This window comes from Artemia franciscana, chromosome 2 (assembly GCF_032884065.1).
Source record: "Artemia franciscana chromosome 2, ASM3288406v1, whole genome shotgun sequence".
NCBI classification, from domain to species: domain Eukaryota; kingdom Metazoa; phylum Arthropoda; class Branchiopoda; order Anostraca; family Artemiidae; genus Artemia; species Artemia franciscana.
The window spans coordinates 49,628,740-49,646,093 of NC_088864.1; the positions used below are offsets into that span (position 1 = coordinate 49,628,740).

The 17,354-nt window shown below is 36.2% G+C and overlaps 1 protein-coding gene and 1 non-coding gene across 2 annotated transcripts in view; both read left to right on the forward strand.

Moving 5' to 3' along the window:
* LOC136043178 (nucleoporin Nup43-like) overlaps positions 1-17,354 on the forward strand; it is an 83,367-nt gene that overhangs the window by 15,533 nt on the left and 50,480 nt on the right. The window lies entirely within an intron of this gene.
* Positions 4,427-4,499, forward strand: Trnaa-agc (transfer RNA alanine (anticodon AGC)). Its single transcript has one exon. It is a non-coding gene; the product is annotated as a tRNA-Ala (tRNA).

Sequence of the window (17,354 nt, forward strand, 5' to 3'; positions counted from 1 at the left end):
TTAAAATTTTTAAAAAGTATTTCTTCAGTCTTTTCAATTAAATTCTCATCCTCTAAATTTACCTTTTCGTAAACATTAGTTGCGCATAACTCCCTTTTTAAAATATCACAATACAGCTTCTGACAAATTATGGCAAAATTATTATTAGCTTTATCCACCGGCACAATTACAAATTCATTCTGTAGATTAGCAATTGCTTGTTTAATCATAGCATTATAAAATAATGAATTAGTGTTACTATTTTTTAAGTTAGAATACATTTTATTTCGTATTCTACTAATAATTAAATTCTTCCAACTTTGAAAACTCTCTTTATTTTTATTCTCTTTCTTACACCACCTATCAATAAATAAATCAAAATCATTTTCCAAGCCATCAAGAACACGCAATGGTTTCAGATGATGAGAAAGACGGAAATTAGCCCCTTTATTCATTATAATTTGAAGATCATCTTGCTTTATTATTGACAAGTCCCCTGTTATAACATGTTTGTAAGTGGGATTTACAAATGGGCCAAGTTGCTTACAGTTACACACCGGTTTCCAATTTATATCACCATCTAATCTTTTAAGTATTAAATTATAATTAAAAATAATTTGCCCAATAGTTTTTGAAAATTTATAAGTTAAAACTGGACTATCATTATAATTCAAATTACTAGGAAGGGCCTGTTTCACATCCCGCTGATATACAATTTCCGCTAAATTAATATATTCAATCTGCTTACAAGTAAAATTAATAGGTAAATATAATCTGTTATCCTTATTACCAATCCTATCAAACTTTTTCTTTTTTGAAATAAATTTCGTTTTAGTTAGAATGCAATTTGTATCGCATATTACTTTAAAATTATATTCAAGAGCTGTATTATTCTTAACAATCCAGAAAAGTTTGATTAAATTCCTCTTGGATAAACTATTTAGATATTTTATTACAGAAATCATACCCCTAGATTCAAATAGCTGGCATAGATCTATAGAAAGCATATGTAAATCTAATTCATTTTTTCTGTTATTTTTCCTATGTCCTCTCGATCGTTTTTTACGTTTAGTAGGACAAGTAAAAGAAGGATGGTCCATAAAACCATCAATACATTTAACAACAACCTGAGACATGTCACCATATTTTTCTACACGATCATTTAGCCTAAAAGGATAATCTGTACCAAGAGTATGGATCCAGAAATCCTCCTGTTTACGTAGTCTATTATTCTTCTTTTCTTTCTTTAAATTTTCTAACTCAAAATTTTCTAAAATTGTGACAGTTATATCTGATATGGATATGGATATGGATATATATATATATATATATATATATATATATATATATATATATATATATATATATATATATATATATATATATATATATATATATATATATATATATATATATATATATATATATATATATATATATATATATATATATATATATATATATATATATATATATATATATATATATATATATAAAAAAATCTATGTTGATCCAACCTGATTGCAAGACTCAGCCTTCAGCGTTGGCTGGAGCACCGATTAGCATGTGAGGCTGAAATATTTCTTGGGAATACAAATCAATTTGGTAAATACTGACTGCTTCCCGAAACAATCCCCATTTTAGTCACAAGGACATCTCTCTCTGAGGATGCCATCTTGGCAACTATCTTCTCATCCATCTTCCCAAACACACGTAGGAGGAACATGAACTGTGGTCATAGAAGTTTTCTCACTGTTTTTTATGTCACTTCTGCTCAAAGGAAGCTTTACCAGGGCAAACTTAAAGTTTGAGAAGAACTTCAAGTGCTTTTCCTTGTCAAACCATGACACTTCTTTCTTGCTTCTATGAGGCATTTGTGCAGACGAACTTCTTCACTAGTCTTGAATATAATATTTAATCTAAATATGGAACCTTCCATATTTAGTTGTAATCTGTGCCGTTTTGTGTGCTGTTTGACAGTCTGGATGCACTTTAACTCTTTAGCGGAAAATTACTTCTAAAAAAAAACTCTGGATTTTGTCATCTGGTACATGTCCTGGTGTGTACCATTTTCCCAGTCTCATTGTATGCGAGGTGACACCCATCTACAAAATCAAGAGTAATTTTGTTTTTCCTCAATATTTTTCCACGAAATGGCTACAGAATATAACCAGATGATTTGGCTTTTGTTTAGCATTACAATCACTAAATTCTGCTATACCATTAAAAATAATAAACACAGAAAATCTAACGGCAAAATATTTCTTTTGAAAGGGGGGAGGGGGGCTATTGCTTAAACTTTGATGTAGGTCTACGCAAAACAAAATTGGAACATACCAAAATAAGTGTTCTGGATGGTCAAACATTAAGATAACTATGCTAGATGGCCTCTACAGATTTTTTTTTTTAGAGAATGTTAGATCCCGGAAAGGCAGCTTGACCTGCTATGTACCATGTCCCAGTATATACCATCCTTGATGCGTTTTTTATGCTCTTTCATAGTTCAATTATTGCTTTGGGGAAAATTTATTTCAGGCCCTATGGGGCACCAAAAAGTAAAACAGTCCATAGTAAGCAAAAGTTTAAAAAACATCTTCTTAAAATAACTGACTATAGAGAAAAAATTGCCATTTGTTGCTGATTCAGGAATGGTGATTATTATTTTTCTTAGTCTTAATAGTAATTCCCAGTGGATTATTTTTGAATACCTTAACTGACTGACTGTGTCTCAAACATTAAGTTGTACAAAAAGTTCGGTTAAATCCCACTTTTTAGGGCTGTAACGAGAGAAAGGTCGAGAAGACTAGGACTTGTTCTGCAGATGAAAGATGACATATTACCCAAGAATGTCCTTTTCAGCCAACTGTCTAGGGCTAAACAAAAGCAGGTTGTCCTTGCTTGGGGTGGGAGGATGTCGGAAGGAAAGATATAAGGGATATAGAAGCTTCCTGGAAGGGTGTAAAGAGGGAGGTTTTGAATATATTGAGAGGGAGGAGGAGCATGCATGGCTATGTTGGCCTCAGGCAGCTTGGTTCTCTACGGAGTTATAAGTAGTAGTAGTAATAGTAATCAGGGTATAAGCCTAGGGTTCAGGAAGTACATTAGGAAATATATTAAGAAAAAAAAAAATTTTGCTTCATAATCCTAGTTAACATATTTTGCAGGGGAGAACCTTTATCTTCACTATTTTCCTTGTATTTTCAGTTTTTCTATTACATTTTAAATATTTGTGTCTATTATGTAAGTCTTGATAATCGTGTATAAATAAACGCCCAGTCCCCATCTAACTAATCTAACCTAACTTAATCTAATTTATCAGTATTGGTCTATCAATATTTTCTTGTAAAAAAATAGATGGCACTGATGAGGCTCAATTACATATAGTATAGATTATTTGAAACTGGAAAAATACGGTTGAATTCATGTTTATTTTTCAGAATTTTGTTAAAAAAATTGTACAACAGTGTAAGAAGTGAAGATAAAAGCTCTCCCCCAGCAAAATGTGTTAACTAGGATTATTCTGCATATTTTGAATTGAGAATTGTTTTCTTAACATGTTTCCTTATGTACTCCTTGAACTCTACGCTTATATTGTAATCAGCTACAATTGGTAATTTTTTCTCACTAGCCAGTTTTTTTTAGAAACATGCTCTTAAACTTTTGGTTACAATAAATGGGTGTAATTTTGTCGAAATCTTTGGGGGGGTGTGTCCAAAGTTGGAGCCAATTTTCCAAATCAAGTGAAAATGACAGTAAAAACTAAAAACAATAAGCCATTTGGTACCATAAAGGTATTCTTCAGTACTTGAAAAGTACCATAAAGGTACTTTATAGTACTATATAAAGGTAACTTATAGTACTATAAAGGTAAATGTGTACTAAAAAACTGGTTTGTTTCTGTTGATGATTGAATTATGCATGTTTATCTTAGTTTTCATAAGATTTTGGAAGAAACTAAATTTTTTACCGGGGGGGGGGCAAACTGGAATCAGGCAGGGCAAATTGCCTCCCCCCTGCCCCATAGCAAATTATGCCCCTGTTGCCATGGACTGTTTTGAGCCCCTCAAAGGCTCAAAATGCATTTTTCCCGAGAAGCAGGGGTGCCGTTTGGGGGGGGGGCAAAAATTATGTGTAGAAGAGTTAAACATCCCATGCCCTTGGACCTATCCACCCCCCATAATAATGCTGGAGATTCGCTCCTGCTCAGTAGCGACTGCTGAATTAGGAAAGAGCATAAAAAAGACGTCATATCTAATGATTTATTCACTTTCATCCTAGCTAAATGTAAATTAAGTTTATGTCGTAAACTGTAAATTTACCTCAATCCCTTGATGTTCACAATTCCTAAATTTATTTGAAAAGTGAAGGTTTTACCATTCGATTTTCTTCGTTCTTCTAAAATTTTATTTTCTATATCATAATTAGAATTTAGCAGGCTTTCATTTGAGGGGGTGTAGCTCAGATGGTAGAGCGCTCGCTTAGCATGCGAGAGGTACGGGGATCGATGCCCCGCACCTCCAATTTTGTATTTGTTAATCCAAATGTCAGCGAAAGAAACTTGCATTTTACAATAATATAAAGTTATAGAACCAATACAATATTTAAGTGTCTGAAACATAAGTAGCTCAAAAATGTCTAAAAAGAAGGAGTTTCCCAAAGAAAAGTAAAGGGAAATATTAAAACTCAAGACTAGCAAACATAAATTTACATAATGCTTTCAAACCTGTTCAAATGAAACTTAAAACGAACAGAAACCATACGCAGCGCAATAGCGGTGCCAAGTAAAGAGGGATGTGGACACAATGTATAATTAATTTATTTATTATTTTTGTTTAGACAAGGGCACTTCGTATCGAAGGAGTTGTCGTAGAAACTTCGATAAGTGCTCATTTGACTGGAAATTGAAAGGGCTAGTGCCCTTTTTAATATTTTAAAGTGATTGGAGGGTAACTAACCACCCTCCCACACCCACTATTTATCCAGACACATTCAATCAAAGTTTTGAGATGTCCACGTAGTTGAAAAATCTGGAAATTATATCTTTAAGAATGACCAACCCCCCACAGCTGTCAGGGCAAAGGTTATACGTTATTCCCTGGGGGCATTTAAGGTTTATATAGAAAGGGTGATCGTATAAACTTCGTAGGGGAACTCATTGGATTGCTAATCGGAAGTTTTAGTGTCTTTTTTGAGTTTTAGAGTGATCGGAGGGTGGATAACTCCCCCCCCATACACACACCTCGTATTTTCCCAAAATGCATCTGATCGAAATTTTGAGATGGCTATTTGTTGTCAAAGAAACTCCGAAAACAGCTCATTCGATTGGAAATTAAAAGAACCAGTGCCATTTTTAATTGTCGAAAGTTGTTGGAGGGCAACTAACCTCCCTCCCACCCCCACCATTTCCCCCAACAGATGCAACAAACATTTTGAGATAGTCATTTTATTCAACATAATTGAAAGGTCAGGAAACTATGTCTTTGAGGAAGAACCTCCCCCCCCCTCAAAGCCCTCAGGGCAAGGGTTCTAAGTTACGCCCTTGGGGCATTTAAGATATATAAAGAAAGGGTGACCGTTTAGACTTTGGAGGGGACACATTGGAGTGGTAATCAGAAGTTCTAGTGCCATTTTTAAGATATAGAGTAATCGGAGGGTGGATACCCCTCCCCCAAACAAACCTCGTATTTTCCCGGAATACATCAGATGGAAATTTTGAGATGGCCATTCGTTGTTGTAGAAACTTCGAATAGAGCTCTATCAACGGAAAACTGAAAGAGCTAGTGCCCTTTTTAATAGTCAAAAATGATTGGAGGGCAACTAACGCCTCTCCGACGCCCGCCATTTCCCCAAACATATCCTATAAAAATTTTGAAATAGCCATTTTGTTAAACGTAATTGAAAGATCCGGAAATTATGTCTTTGAGGATGATATCCCCCCAAGCAACCCACAGGGCAGGGGTTATAAGTTATGCCCTGAGGGCATATCAGGTATATATAGAAAGAGTGATCGTAAAAACTCCGGAATGAACTCATTTGACTGGACATCAAATGTTCTAGTGATCTTTTTAAGATTCAGAGTGATCGGAAGGTGGATACTCCGCTGCCCACACCTGGTATTTACCCGAAACGCATCTGATAGAAATTTTGAGATGGCCATTTGTTGTCGTAGAAACCTCGAAAAGAGCTCATTTGATTGGAAATGGAAAGGGATAGTGCTCTTTTTAATAGTCGAAAGTGATCGCAAGGCAACTATTCCTTCCCACGCGTTTCCCCAAACACATCCAATGAAAATTTTGAGATATACATTTTGTTAGACGTAGTTGAAAGGTCCAGAAATTATATGTTTGAGGATGAGAACCTCCCCCTACAGCCCTTAGGGCAAGGGCTGTAAGTTATGCCACGGGGGTATATAAGGTATATATGGAATAGGTGATCGTATAAACTTTGGAGGGGGCTCACTGGATTGGTAATCAGAAGTTCTAGTGCCGGTTTTAAGATTCAGAGAGATTGAAGGGTGAATACCCCCCCCCCACCACACACACCTCATATTTTCCCGTAATGCTTCTGATAAAAATTTTGAGAAGGCCATTTATTGTCTTAGAAACTTCGAAAAGCACTTATTCGATTGGAAATTGAAAGGGCTAGTGTCCTTTTTAATAATCAAAAGTGATTGGAGGACAACTAACTCCCCTCCCACGCCCACCATTTCCCCAAATACATCCAATCAAAATTTTGAGATAATCATTTTGTTCAACGTAGTTGAAAAGTCAGGAAATTATGTCTTTGAGAATGACAACCCTCCCCACAGCTCTTAGGGCCAGGGTTGTAAGTTATGCCCTTGGGGCATATAAGGTATATTTAGAAAGGGTGATCGTATAAACTTCGGAGGGGGCTCATTGGATTGGTAATCAGAAGTTCTAGTGCCCCTTTTTAAGATTCAAATTTATCAGCGGGTAGATGCCCCCCCCACTTCGTATTTTCCCAAAATGCATCTGATCGAAATTTTTAGATGGCCATTTGTTGTCGAAGAAACTTCGAAAACAGCTCATTCGATTGGAAATTAAAATAACCAGTGCCATTTTTAATTGTCGAAAGATGTTGGAGGGCAATAACCCCCTCCCAGCCCCACCATTTCCCCCAACAGATGCAATAAACATTTTGAGATAGCCATATTATTCAACGTAATTGAAAGGTCCAGAAATATGTCTTTGAGGACGAAGCCCCCCCCCCCAAATCCCTCAGGACAAGGGTTGTAAGTTACGCCCTTGGGGCATATAAGATATATAAAGAAGAGTAATATATATATAAGATATATTAATATATAGATATATAATATACAAGATATAGTGTAATAGGAGGGTGGATACCACCCCCTCCCCCAACAAACCTCGTATTTTCCCGGAATACATCTGATGGAAATTTTGAGATGGCCATTTGTTGTCGTTGAAACTTCGAAAATATCTCATTCAATTAGAAATTGAAAGGGTCAGTGTCCCTTTTAATAGTCGAAAGTGATTGGAGGGTTACTAACCCCTCTCCCATTCCCACCATTTCCCCAAAGACATCCAATCAAAATTTTGAGATAACGATTTTCTTCATCGTAATTGAAAGGAGCGTAAATTATGTATTCGATGATGACCCCCCCCACAGTTCTGAGGAAAAGGGTTTTAATTTATGCCCTGGGGGCAAAATAAGGTATATATAGAAAGGGTGGCTGTGTAAACTTCAGAAAAGGCTCGTTGGATTGGTGATCATTAGTTCAAGTGCCCTTTTCAAGATTCAGAGTGATCGAAGGGTAGATAGCTCCTCCCCCAAACCTCTATTTTCTCGAAATGCATCCGATAGAAATTTTGAGAGGACCATTTGTTGTCGTAGAAGCTTCGAAAAAGGCTCATTCGATTGGAAATTGAAAGGGCTAGTGCCCTTTTTATTAGTAAAAATTACTTGGAGGGCAACAAGCCCTTCTCCACGCCCACCAATTCCAAAACACTATTCTAATCAAAAATTTTAGATAGCCATTTTGTTCAGCTTAGTTGAAAGGTCTGGAAATTATGTCTTTGACAACCCCCTTACCATCTCAAAACCATAACAGAATTTGCGCTTTACTGGAAAACATGGCTGTGGATTGTCTGTTTAGTATACATATATTGATATATATTTGTTAAAGTTAAAAAAATTTATAATATTTAAACTTATTTTTTTTATTTAAATCATACGATAAATAACCGAGGAAACTCAAAACGAGTAAAAATTAACATGAATAGGACTTCAACCCCCATGCCTTCTCAAGACCCGACATAATTTGCACTTTACTGAAAACAAAATACATTTAAAATGTTTCCACTTTGTTTTTACTCGTTTAAAATATTTTTACTTGATATATGAAGGGGGAAGTCCTCCCCCTTGCACTCCAATTACAGCATGGGTTTCTGGTACCCTTTTCAAACAAGAGATTGGAGGGCAAGCAGCCCTTTTCACAAGCCCATTCATTTTTCAAACGTATCCAGTCAAAATTTTTAGACAGCCATTTTGTTCAGCATAGTAAAACGGTCCAGCAACTATGTCTTTAGGGATATTAGGCATTTCAACCCCTCATAATTATGCAATTGGTTCATTCTGCTTCAGAACTAAATGTTCCTTTAAAATAAATCAAAAGGCTATGTGTTTATGGTTGCCAATAAGACACCTCAGCAATATATCGAGAACGACTGGGGGTATTATGTTGAAACTTTTGGGGATACTACTATTACTAATTTTGTTCTTACAATTTAAATAAATAAAAAGAGTGTAAGTGTGTCCAGGTTGTCAACGAGCATTGATAGAATCTTTTGGGAATGATATTAAGTTTTATTTTTCAGGTTAACTTCAGAAGCTATAAAATCAAAATACTCTTTGTCTCAGGATTAAAAATTCTTGAAAAGTTTCTCCAACATACAAATAGCAACCCATACTATGGATCCTTATAAAAAAAAAAAAAACAAACTGAAAATATACAATATAATTTTTTCCATTAAAAAGACAATGTCAATAAAAAACGAACAGAAATTAATTTGGAAAAGTTTTTCCAGAAGACAAGTTTTTCAAATAAAAGTAAAGAGCTTCATTAAGCCAAGAGTGAGCAAAAATAAAGTCAAATAATCTTCCAAGCGTAAAACTACCACAAATCACTACCAATAAATAAATGAAACTCGAAACGAACAGAAATTACAATAAATAACCGAGTCAAACTCAAAATGAGCAAAAATTAACGTGAATAGGGTTTATAACCCGTATGCCTTCTCAAGACCAGAACACAATTTGCGCTTTACTGAAAACGAAATACGTTCGAAATGTTTTCACCTTTCTTATTTTCATAACTGAACAATTTTGGAAACCTTAAGGAAGAAATTCAGTATATGTCAATTAAACTGACAATCTACAGTCATTTGTTTGTTTGTTGTTTTTTTTTTTTTCTGTAAAACTCAAATATGATTTTGTAAAAACTTTGTTACTCCCATTATGTATTGGTTCAATTTTAAGGAGAATTGTATATATTGGCTCAATATTTAAATTAATTGCATCTCTATTTATTGAAATGTTAGCAAGAGAATATTATTTTTTTTTCAATTGCCTCCCTAGCCCACTGTGTAAACTCCTTATTGTGAGAAATGGCCGTGGCATCGTCGAATTGTTCGTAATAATGAGGATGATAGAATATGTTCTGCTAGAGCCGAAACCAAAGTTTCAGGAAGCTTGCTAAGTTTTAGAGCTTTATCTATTGAGTTTCGATGCTCAATAAATCGTTCAACAAACTGTTGGTGAGTTCGGTGAATGTAAAACTTTCCACGCAAACAAGTAATACTATCCACACCACTACCCAAATTACCACGAGTCAAATTTATCCCAGAATTGAGAAAATTGCTTAATGATTTAATTGACTGAAAGGATGTATCAATATTATGTTTGAGTAAAATCCGTTTAAGTTTTTCACCTGAAGCAGGTGAAGGTACATACGGTAAAGAAATACAACTTTTTGTCAAATTCAATTCGGAAGACGGTGAAACTGGATTTAATGTATTATGTTTTATGTGTATATTTTCTATTATTTCGTTTACGAATTTAATCGGATAACCATTTCAAAATAAAATTTCTTTTAAGTAGAATAATTCTGAATAACGATATTCCTGGGAACCAATTCTAGAAACCCTGTCAACGAATAAAATCACAACTCCTTTTTTTTACTGAAGTCGGGTGGCAAGAGTGAAAATTTAAAAAGCAAAGCAAATGGTTATCTCTTTTGATTAACAAAATGTCAAGAAATAGTATCTTTTTATTTTCGTGAGATTTCACTCTTTTTATTTGTTGTGACTGGCCAGTTTGGCTTTAGATCTTTTAAAACCTATACCATTCCCCAAAAATTCCATCTATGCTCTTTGACAACCCGGATACAGTTACACTCTTTTGATTAGGTCATATTATAAGAGCAGAAGCAGTAATAGTACTAGCCTTGAAAGTTCCAACCTAATGGCCTCACTCGTTCATAGGATACTGCTGAGATGTTTCATTGGCAACCAGCATACATACAGTGCCTTTTGATTTAGTTTTAAGGCAAGATTTCGTTTTAAAGCATAATAAGGAAATTGCATAAGGGTGTGGGTTGAAAAACCCAATATCCCTAGAGAGGTAGTTACTGGACTGTTCAACTATGCTGATTAAACTGGCTATCTCAAAATTTTGACTGGATGTCTTTGGAAAATTAATGTGTTGAGGAGGGGCTGCTTGCCTTCGAATCACTTTTGACTCTTAAAAAGGGAGCTAGAACTTTTAATTTCTAGTCGAACTAGTTCCTTAAGAGTTTCAGTGATATCGCTGTCTATGATAGGGGAGGCATAGATATATCTATTCCTATAATATTGCTTTTATGCCCTTCTGAAAACCTGCAAAATAGTCTTTTCGTTTAATTGAAAGTTCCCTTAAACGTTCCCTAAAACTTTCACCTTATTAGCCTTAGCGTCTTTAGCAGTAGTAATCATTGTAGTAGAATTAATAGTGTACACATAGTGCCTTCTGGCTAGTTTGAAGTCCGCCACAACTTACCCTGAAAAGTCTAAATTAATAATGTAAGCGGTTCTTCAGGTATTGCTGCATCACCTTTTTGACAATCTTCAAGCTCATAGTTCGTTTTGATTTAGTTCAACATCCGTCTAAATATTCATTGAAAGCTTCACTTTAATACCCTTAGCTTGCGTAGTAGCAATAGTTGTTGTAGCAGCAGCAGTGTAGCAGTCGCAGTACGCATATAGCATCTTCGGTTTTCTTCAACACTCTTCTACACACGCTGAAAGTTTTACCTTAATACCAAAAACCGTTCCCGAAACATTGCTGACACGTCCTATTGACATCATGCATAGGCATATTGTGTTTCGATTTTGATTATTATTATTATTTAAGAATTAACGACGCTTCTTGACTACTAAGGTCCCTGCGTCGGCCCTGCAGTGCATTCTTGCAGTGTGATTAGATCTCTGGGTCCCGTATTACCAAGCTAAGGTCAAATCCACTGCGCCACCACAGGACAAGCGTTGTTCAATTGGCCGAATGTGTGGGATGTGGGGGAGGTAGCTGGGGCTTAGTCTCTTTTGAAACGTGAGGCTACTATAGCTAAGGCCGGAGCATTGCCTCTAGTAGCCTTGCTACTGTTGCAAATAGAACAAGTCAAGTCAAAAAAAAGTCTCAAGCGTTGTTCAATTTTATTTTATTTAAGAATTAACGACGCTTCTTGACTACTAAGGTCCCTGCGTCGGCCCTGCAGTGCATTCCTGCAGCGTGATTCGATCTCTGGGTCCCGTATTACCAAGCTAAGGTCAAATCCACTGCGCCACCACATGACTTTCGATTTTGATCAATACAGTTTCAATATTCCTCAAATTGTTCGCCTTAACACACTTAGCTTTAGTAGCAGTAGTAGTAGTATCAGTAGTAATCGCAGTCGCACTACTAGTGGTAGTAGTAGAAATAATAGTAGCAGTAATAGCAATAATAATTAATAGTAGCAGCAGTAATGGTAATAGTATCAGTAGATGCAGTAGCATTAGGATGCACCTATCTTGGTTCTAACTTCACATGCAAAACTGTTACTAAGATATTGCTGATATGTTCTTTCGACAACCTACATACAGATGGCGTGATGTGATTCAATTTACCTTTCCCTCTCAATGTTTCTTGAAGCTTTGATCTTCAGACCCTTAGGCATACTTGTAATAGTAGTCACAGTTGTAGTATTAGTTGTACTAATCCTAGTGTTAATAGCAGTAATATTAACGTATTGCCTTTTGGTCAGTTGAACATGTCTCTCATCCAGTTATGGAAGTTTCAACTTAATACTGTTAACCGCTGCTATGACATTGCCTTTTGATAACCTTTATATTTATATACTATCTAAAATTTTCTTCTTAACGCTCTTAGCCTTAAAAGCAACAGTAGTAGTTGTAGTATTAGTAGTAGCAAATGTAGCAGTAGTAGTAATAGAAAATGTAGCTGTGGTAATAGTAGTATCATGCACATATTGCCTTTGGTCAATGGATCTTCCCCTTTAAGCATTCTCTGAAAGTTCCAAATTAATACCCAAATCTATTCTTGAAATGCGCCCTTTTGACAATCTGCGTGCACATAGTGTGTTTTGATTTAGTTCAAATTTCTCTCAATATTCTCTTAAATTTTCACTTTCATACACTTAGCCTTAATAGTAATAGTATCAGGGTAGCAGTGGTGTAGTAGGAGGAGTAGTAGCAGTAGTAATGTTGTATTAGTTGTAGTAGCAGCAATAATAACAGCAGTAGCATCTATGTGTTGCCTTTTGGTCAGTTGAATATTCCACTAATGACACCCCAGGAGTTTTGATCCTGATACGGTAAGCCGTTCCAAAAATACTGCTATGCTGATATGTCCTTTTGAAGCCTTTTTATCTTGATATAATTGATACAAGAGCCTTACAAGTAGTTGCAATTGAAGTAGTTTATTGAAGTAATTTAGTAGTAGTAGTAGTAGTAGCAGTGGTAGTAGTCTTGTAATAGTGTTGTAATAAGAGTTGTAGTGGTGGTAGCAGTGTAAAGCGTAAAAAATGTCCACCTTTTTGCAGGAACGGATTGACTAAGTGCGGGGCCCGAATGGAAGTTTGGAAGTTTTCCTACGGAGCCCTGTTTATAAGTTGAATTTTCAGGTGAAATTGAAATTTAGGGTATAGATCAATATATATATATATATATATATATATATATATATATATATATATATATATATATATATATATATATATATATATATATATATATATATATAGTACCGATAGACCAACGGCTACGCGGCAGGCTTTTAAATATCACGGGATCCAGAGAGATCCCGTGATCTAAAGGATGCGCGAGCTCCTTAGCAGCTTCACCGTGATATAAAAAGTGGGGGCCGGCGTTTACCCTCCTTAACGCTGGGCTAAAAGTTCATTTGACTGTATGAATTTTGTTCAAAATCACCTTCAGGGTTCTATGATGGATGAGCCACAACTGATTTTGTGATAAAGTGGTCCAGCTACTTTGAAGTTAGAAACATTATGATTACTGATGGTTTGATCATCGCATACGTTGAACGAAGCCAAAGCAAAACATGAGTTCAAGCTGGTATGGAAAAAGTTCCAAAGCTGCCAGTTGCAGAATTCCAAAAGCTGCAGACATTTTAGCAGCACAACTTGTGTTTTAACAGCTTTTCGTTGAGCAAAAAGTATTTTTAAATGTAAAAATGGTATTTTCAGACAAAATCTGCCAAGAAGTTCGAAAACTGCCAAGTAGCGTCGCTACTTTGCTACCCCACTTTTTGCACGGCAGAGCTCGTATCGTATTTGTTTGTGGAACTCTTCAGAGAGAATTGATGTCTTATAACAGGCCAAATCAATTCATTCGGAAATTGTGGAGGTAGCTACACAACTTGACCAAGCAGGTAGCTATACTCAAATAAATCACCTTTATTGGCTACTTTTCCTGCGGGAAAATGGAGGAGTCTACAGTGAATACATACAACGTTGAAGGGCCCTAATTACTTTTAACTAACACCTGCGTAGTTTACGGAACCTTTGCGTAGTTACGTTTTTTGCCACACGTTGTCGGTGTTCTCCTAACGTAATATTTCTTTCTTCTTCACTTTTATTTTCGACTCATTTTGATTCTAGATGTCGCTTCTCTTCCAGCAGCAGAATTCTTTGTTCTTCACTGTCGTTTTTGACGCGTTTTGACACTCACTTTTGCGTTTCTCCTAACCCTACAATTCTGTGTTCTTCACTTTCATTTTTGAAACGTTCTGATTCCCGCTGCTGTTATATCTTCTGATCACATATTTCTTTCTTCTTCATTTTCATTTTTCTTGAGCTTACGGTTATTCACATTTTTGTCCTCTAGATATTATGAAACTGCTGAAATGCCTTTTGAGATTTACATCACCGAATATGAATAGATAAATCTACGTGCTTCTAACTTTTGTTTTATAATTTCTTCTAAAACTGTTTGAAAACCTAATTTTCTTGCGTCCTCTCTTTCAATCGACATAATTGTTAAACTATTTAATTTTTCCTGATTCATTGTTGATATCAGATATTTTTTTTTTTGTTTTAGACTGGAAAATGATCTCTCTCCAGAAGCAACGCTTACTCGATCGTTCAGAATATTTCGCAATTAAAAAACATATATTTACTTTGATGGCAGCGCGGGACCCTTTCAAACGCGAGGCCCGATTGGGCCAATCGTTCCAATCGCCCTTTATCTGGCCCTGCCTTTCTGAATAACATAAACTCTACGCAAACAATGGACGAATTGCCCAAATTACAGCCATTGCCCTGAGAGCTCTGGGGGGTTGACGTTCCTAAAGACATAATTACTGGTCTTTTCAACTACGCTGAACAAAATGACTATCTCTAGAATTTTGATTGGATGCATTTTGGGATTGATGGGCTTAGGGGGGGGCAGGACTGGCTACCTTCCAATCTGTTTTAACTCTTAAAAAGGGCACTAGAAGTTGCAATTTCCAATCCAATGAGCTCTTGTCGAAGTTTCTATGACAACTCTTTCTGTACGAAGTAGGGCCCGAACCATATATCGGCCGACCGATATTATCAGGCCGATATGAGGGTCGGTGTCATTATCAGATATCGAAAAAGAAATATCGGTTATCAGCCGGTATATAATGTATTTTTATATGCTCAACTTGTCCAGAAGATGGCACCAGATTTCCTCAGTAATTTTGCTTGTTCAATCATTGGTGGTGGAGCCACCAGCTAAGTCTGATAATGGTGGAGAGAGCAGCAGAGATAAGTCAAAGTATATTTGTTGTCAATAGTTCTCAATAGCAATGTTCTAAATGTATGGTGACTTCAAGAACGTACATCTTCTACCAAAACAACTAATAAGAATACAATAAATCATACGGTTTCTATTTAATGAATGTTCACTAGCGTGGGTGAAAGATCCAAGATTCAATCAGTTAAAACAATGATACCCAGTCAGGGGCGCAGCCAAGGATAAGAGAGGGTTTTGTGAGGTGAGGAGGGCGAGGTTCCAAGGTGTCGCCGCCACGCACCAGTACCTTGGAAATTTAGCTTATCTGTCGGCTTACTGGACAATTTTGTCGACACATTTTTTAAATCCGTCCTCCAAACTCAAAACATTATAACTGCACCCCTGTATCTAGTGTGCCTAGCATGCATTTGTTAGTAAGAGACCATGTCGTGTGAATGTAAAGTGTAGTTTCCACATTAATATGTGAATGATTAAATTTGGAAGTCCCGCTATTTAAATTTGAATTTGGATAATCGATTTCAATAAATATCTTACATTTTTGTCAATCAGATTTCACGGATTTGTGTTTATGTAACTGAACCCGCTTCTTTGATTATTTTTTTTTCTTATTTGTCACTTCTATGAATGACCGCCATTTCTTTTTGGTGTTCAGAAGCTGCTGATCAAAAAAAGGGAATGAAAATCAAACAATTCTTTGTAAATGGCATAATTTTTGGAATCCAAAAAGAATTATTAAGGCTGTTTTTTGGTGTGTAATATACCAGGGGCAAACATGTGAGTATGAATATGGGCAGAGAATGGGGGATTTAAACTTTAGATAAGATTTTTTCGGAGGGGATTTTATCGGCAAATTATATCGGTATCGTATCTGTTCGATACCGATATATCGGTATTGGACTCCAAAATTCCATATTCGTCGGATCCTTTTACGAAGTTCCCTGGTCTAAACCCCCCAAAAAGCGGGGTAGGGGATAACTGCCCTCCGATCTCTTAGACTCTTGAAAAAGACACTGGAATTTCTGATTACTAGTCCAATTAGCCTCTTCTGAAATTAATATGACCACCCTTTCTATAAAAAACGTTATATGCCCCAGGGTATAGCTTACAACTTTTGCCCAGAGGGCTTTTGGGAGGGGGTGTCATCCTCAAAGCATAATTTCCGGACCTTTGACTACGCTGAACAAAAGGCCTATCTCAAAATTTGAAATAATGTGTGTGGTAGGGGGGGGGGGGGCTGGTTGCCCTCAGTGATTTTTTACTACTAAAAAGGGCACTAGCCCTTTCAGTAATCAATAGAATGAGTCCCTTTCAAATTTTCTGTGACAACTGCTTCTATACGAAGTGCCCTGGTCTAAAAAAAAACATTGTGCTCACACTGCACTTAACTTTGGCAGCGCTATTGCGCTGCTTATGAATTCTGGTCATTTGGAGTTTTAATTATTATGGGAATTTATTTCCGCTGAATTTCTTTCTGTAATCTTATATGTTCTTTAGACTATTTTGAACAAGATGCGTTTGAGGAAACGAGGGTGTTTGGGGCGACTAGTATCCCTCCTATCACTTTTGACTCTTAAAAGAGAACTAGAACTTTCAATTTCCAATCAAATGAGGCCTCCTCTACAGTTTATACAACCATCTCTGACATAAAAACATTATATGCCCCAGGCCATAACTTACAACCGTTGCCCCCAGGCTCTGGGGGGTTGTGTCAACCCTGAAGGCCTTGTTGTATGATCTTTGGACTATTTTTGAATAGAATGGCTATACCAAAATTTCTATAGGATTCAATTGGGGAAAGAGGGTGTGGAGTGGGGGGGGGGGGGGGGCTAGTTGTCCTCCGATCACTCTTGACTCTTAAAAAGGGCACTAGAACTTTTGATTTTCAATCAAATGAGCGATCTCCGAGGTTTCTGCGACAGTTTCTTCTATAGGAAGTGCCTTGGTCAGCAAAACAATGCAAAATAATGCATTGTGCCCACATCTCTCTTTGCTTAGACAGTGCATTGTTTTGTATGTTATTTATTCTTTAAGAGTAATTTCTGATCGTAGAAGTCTACATTA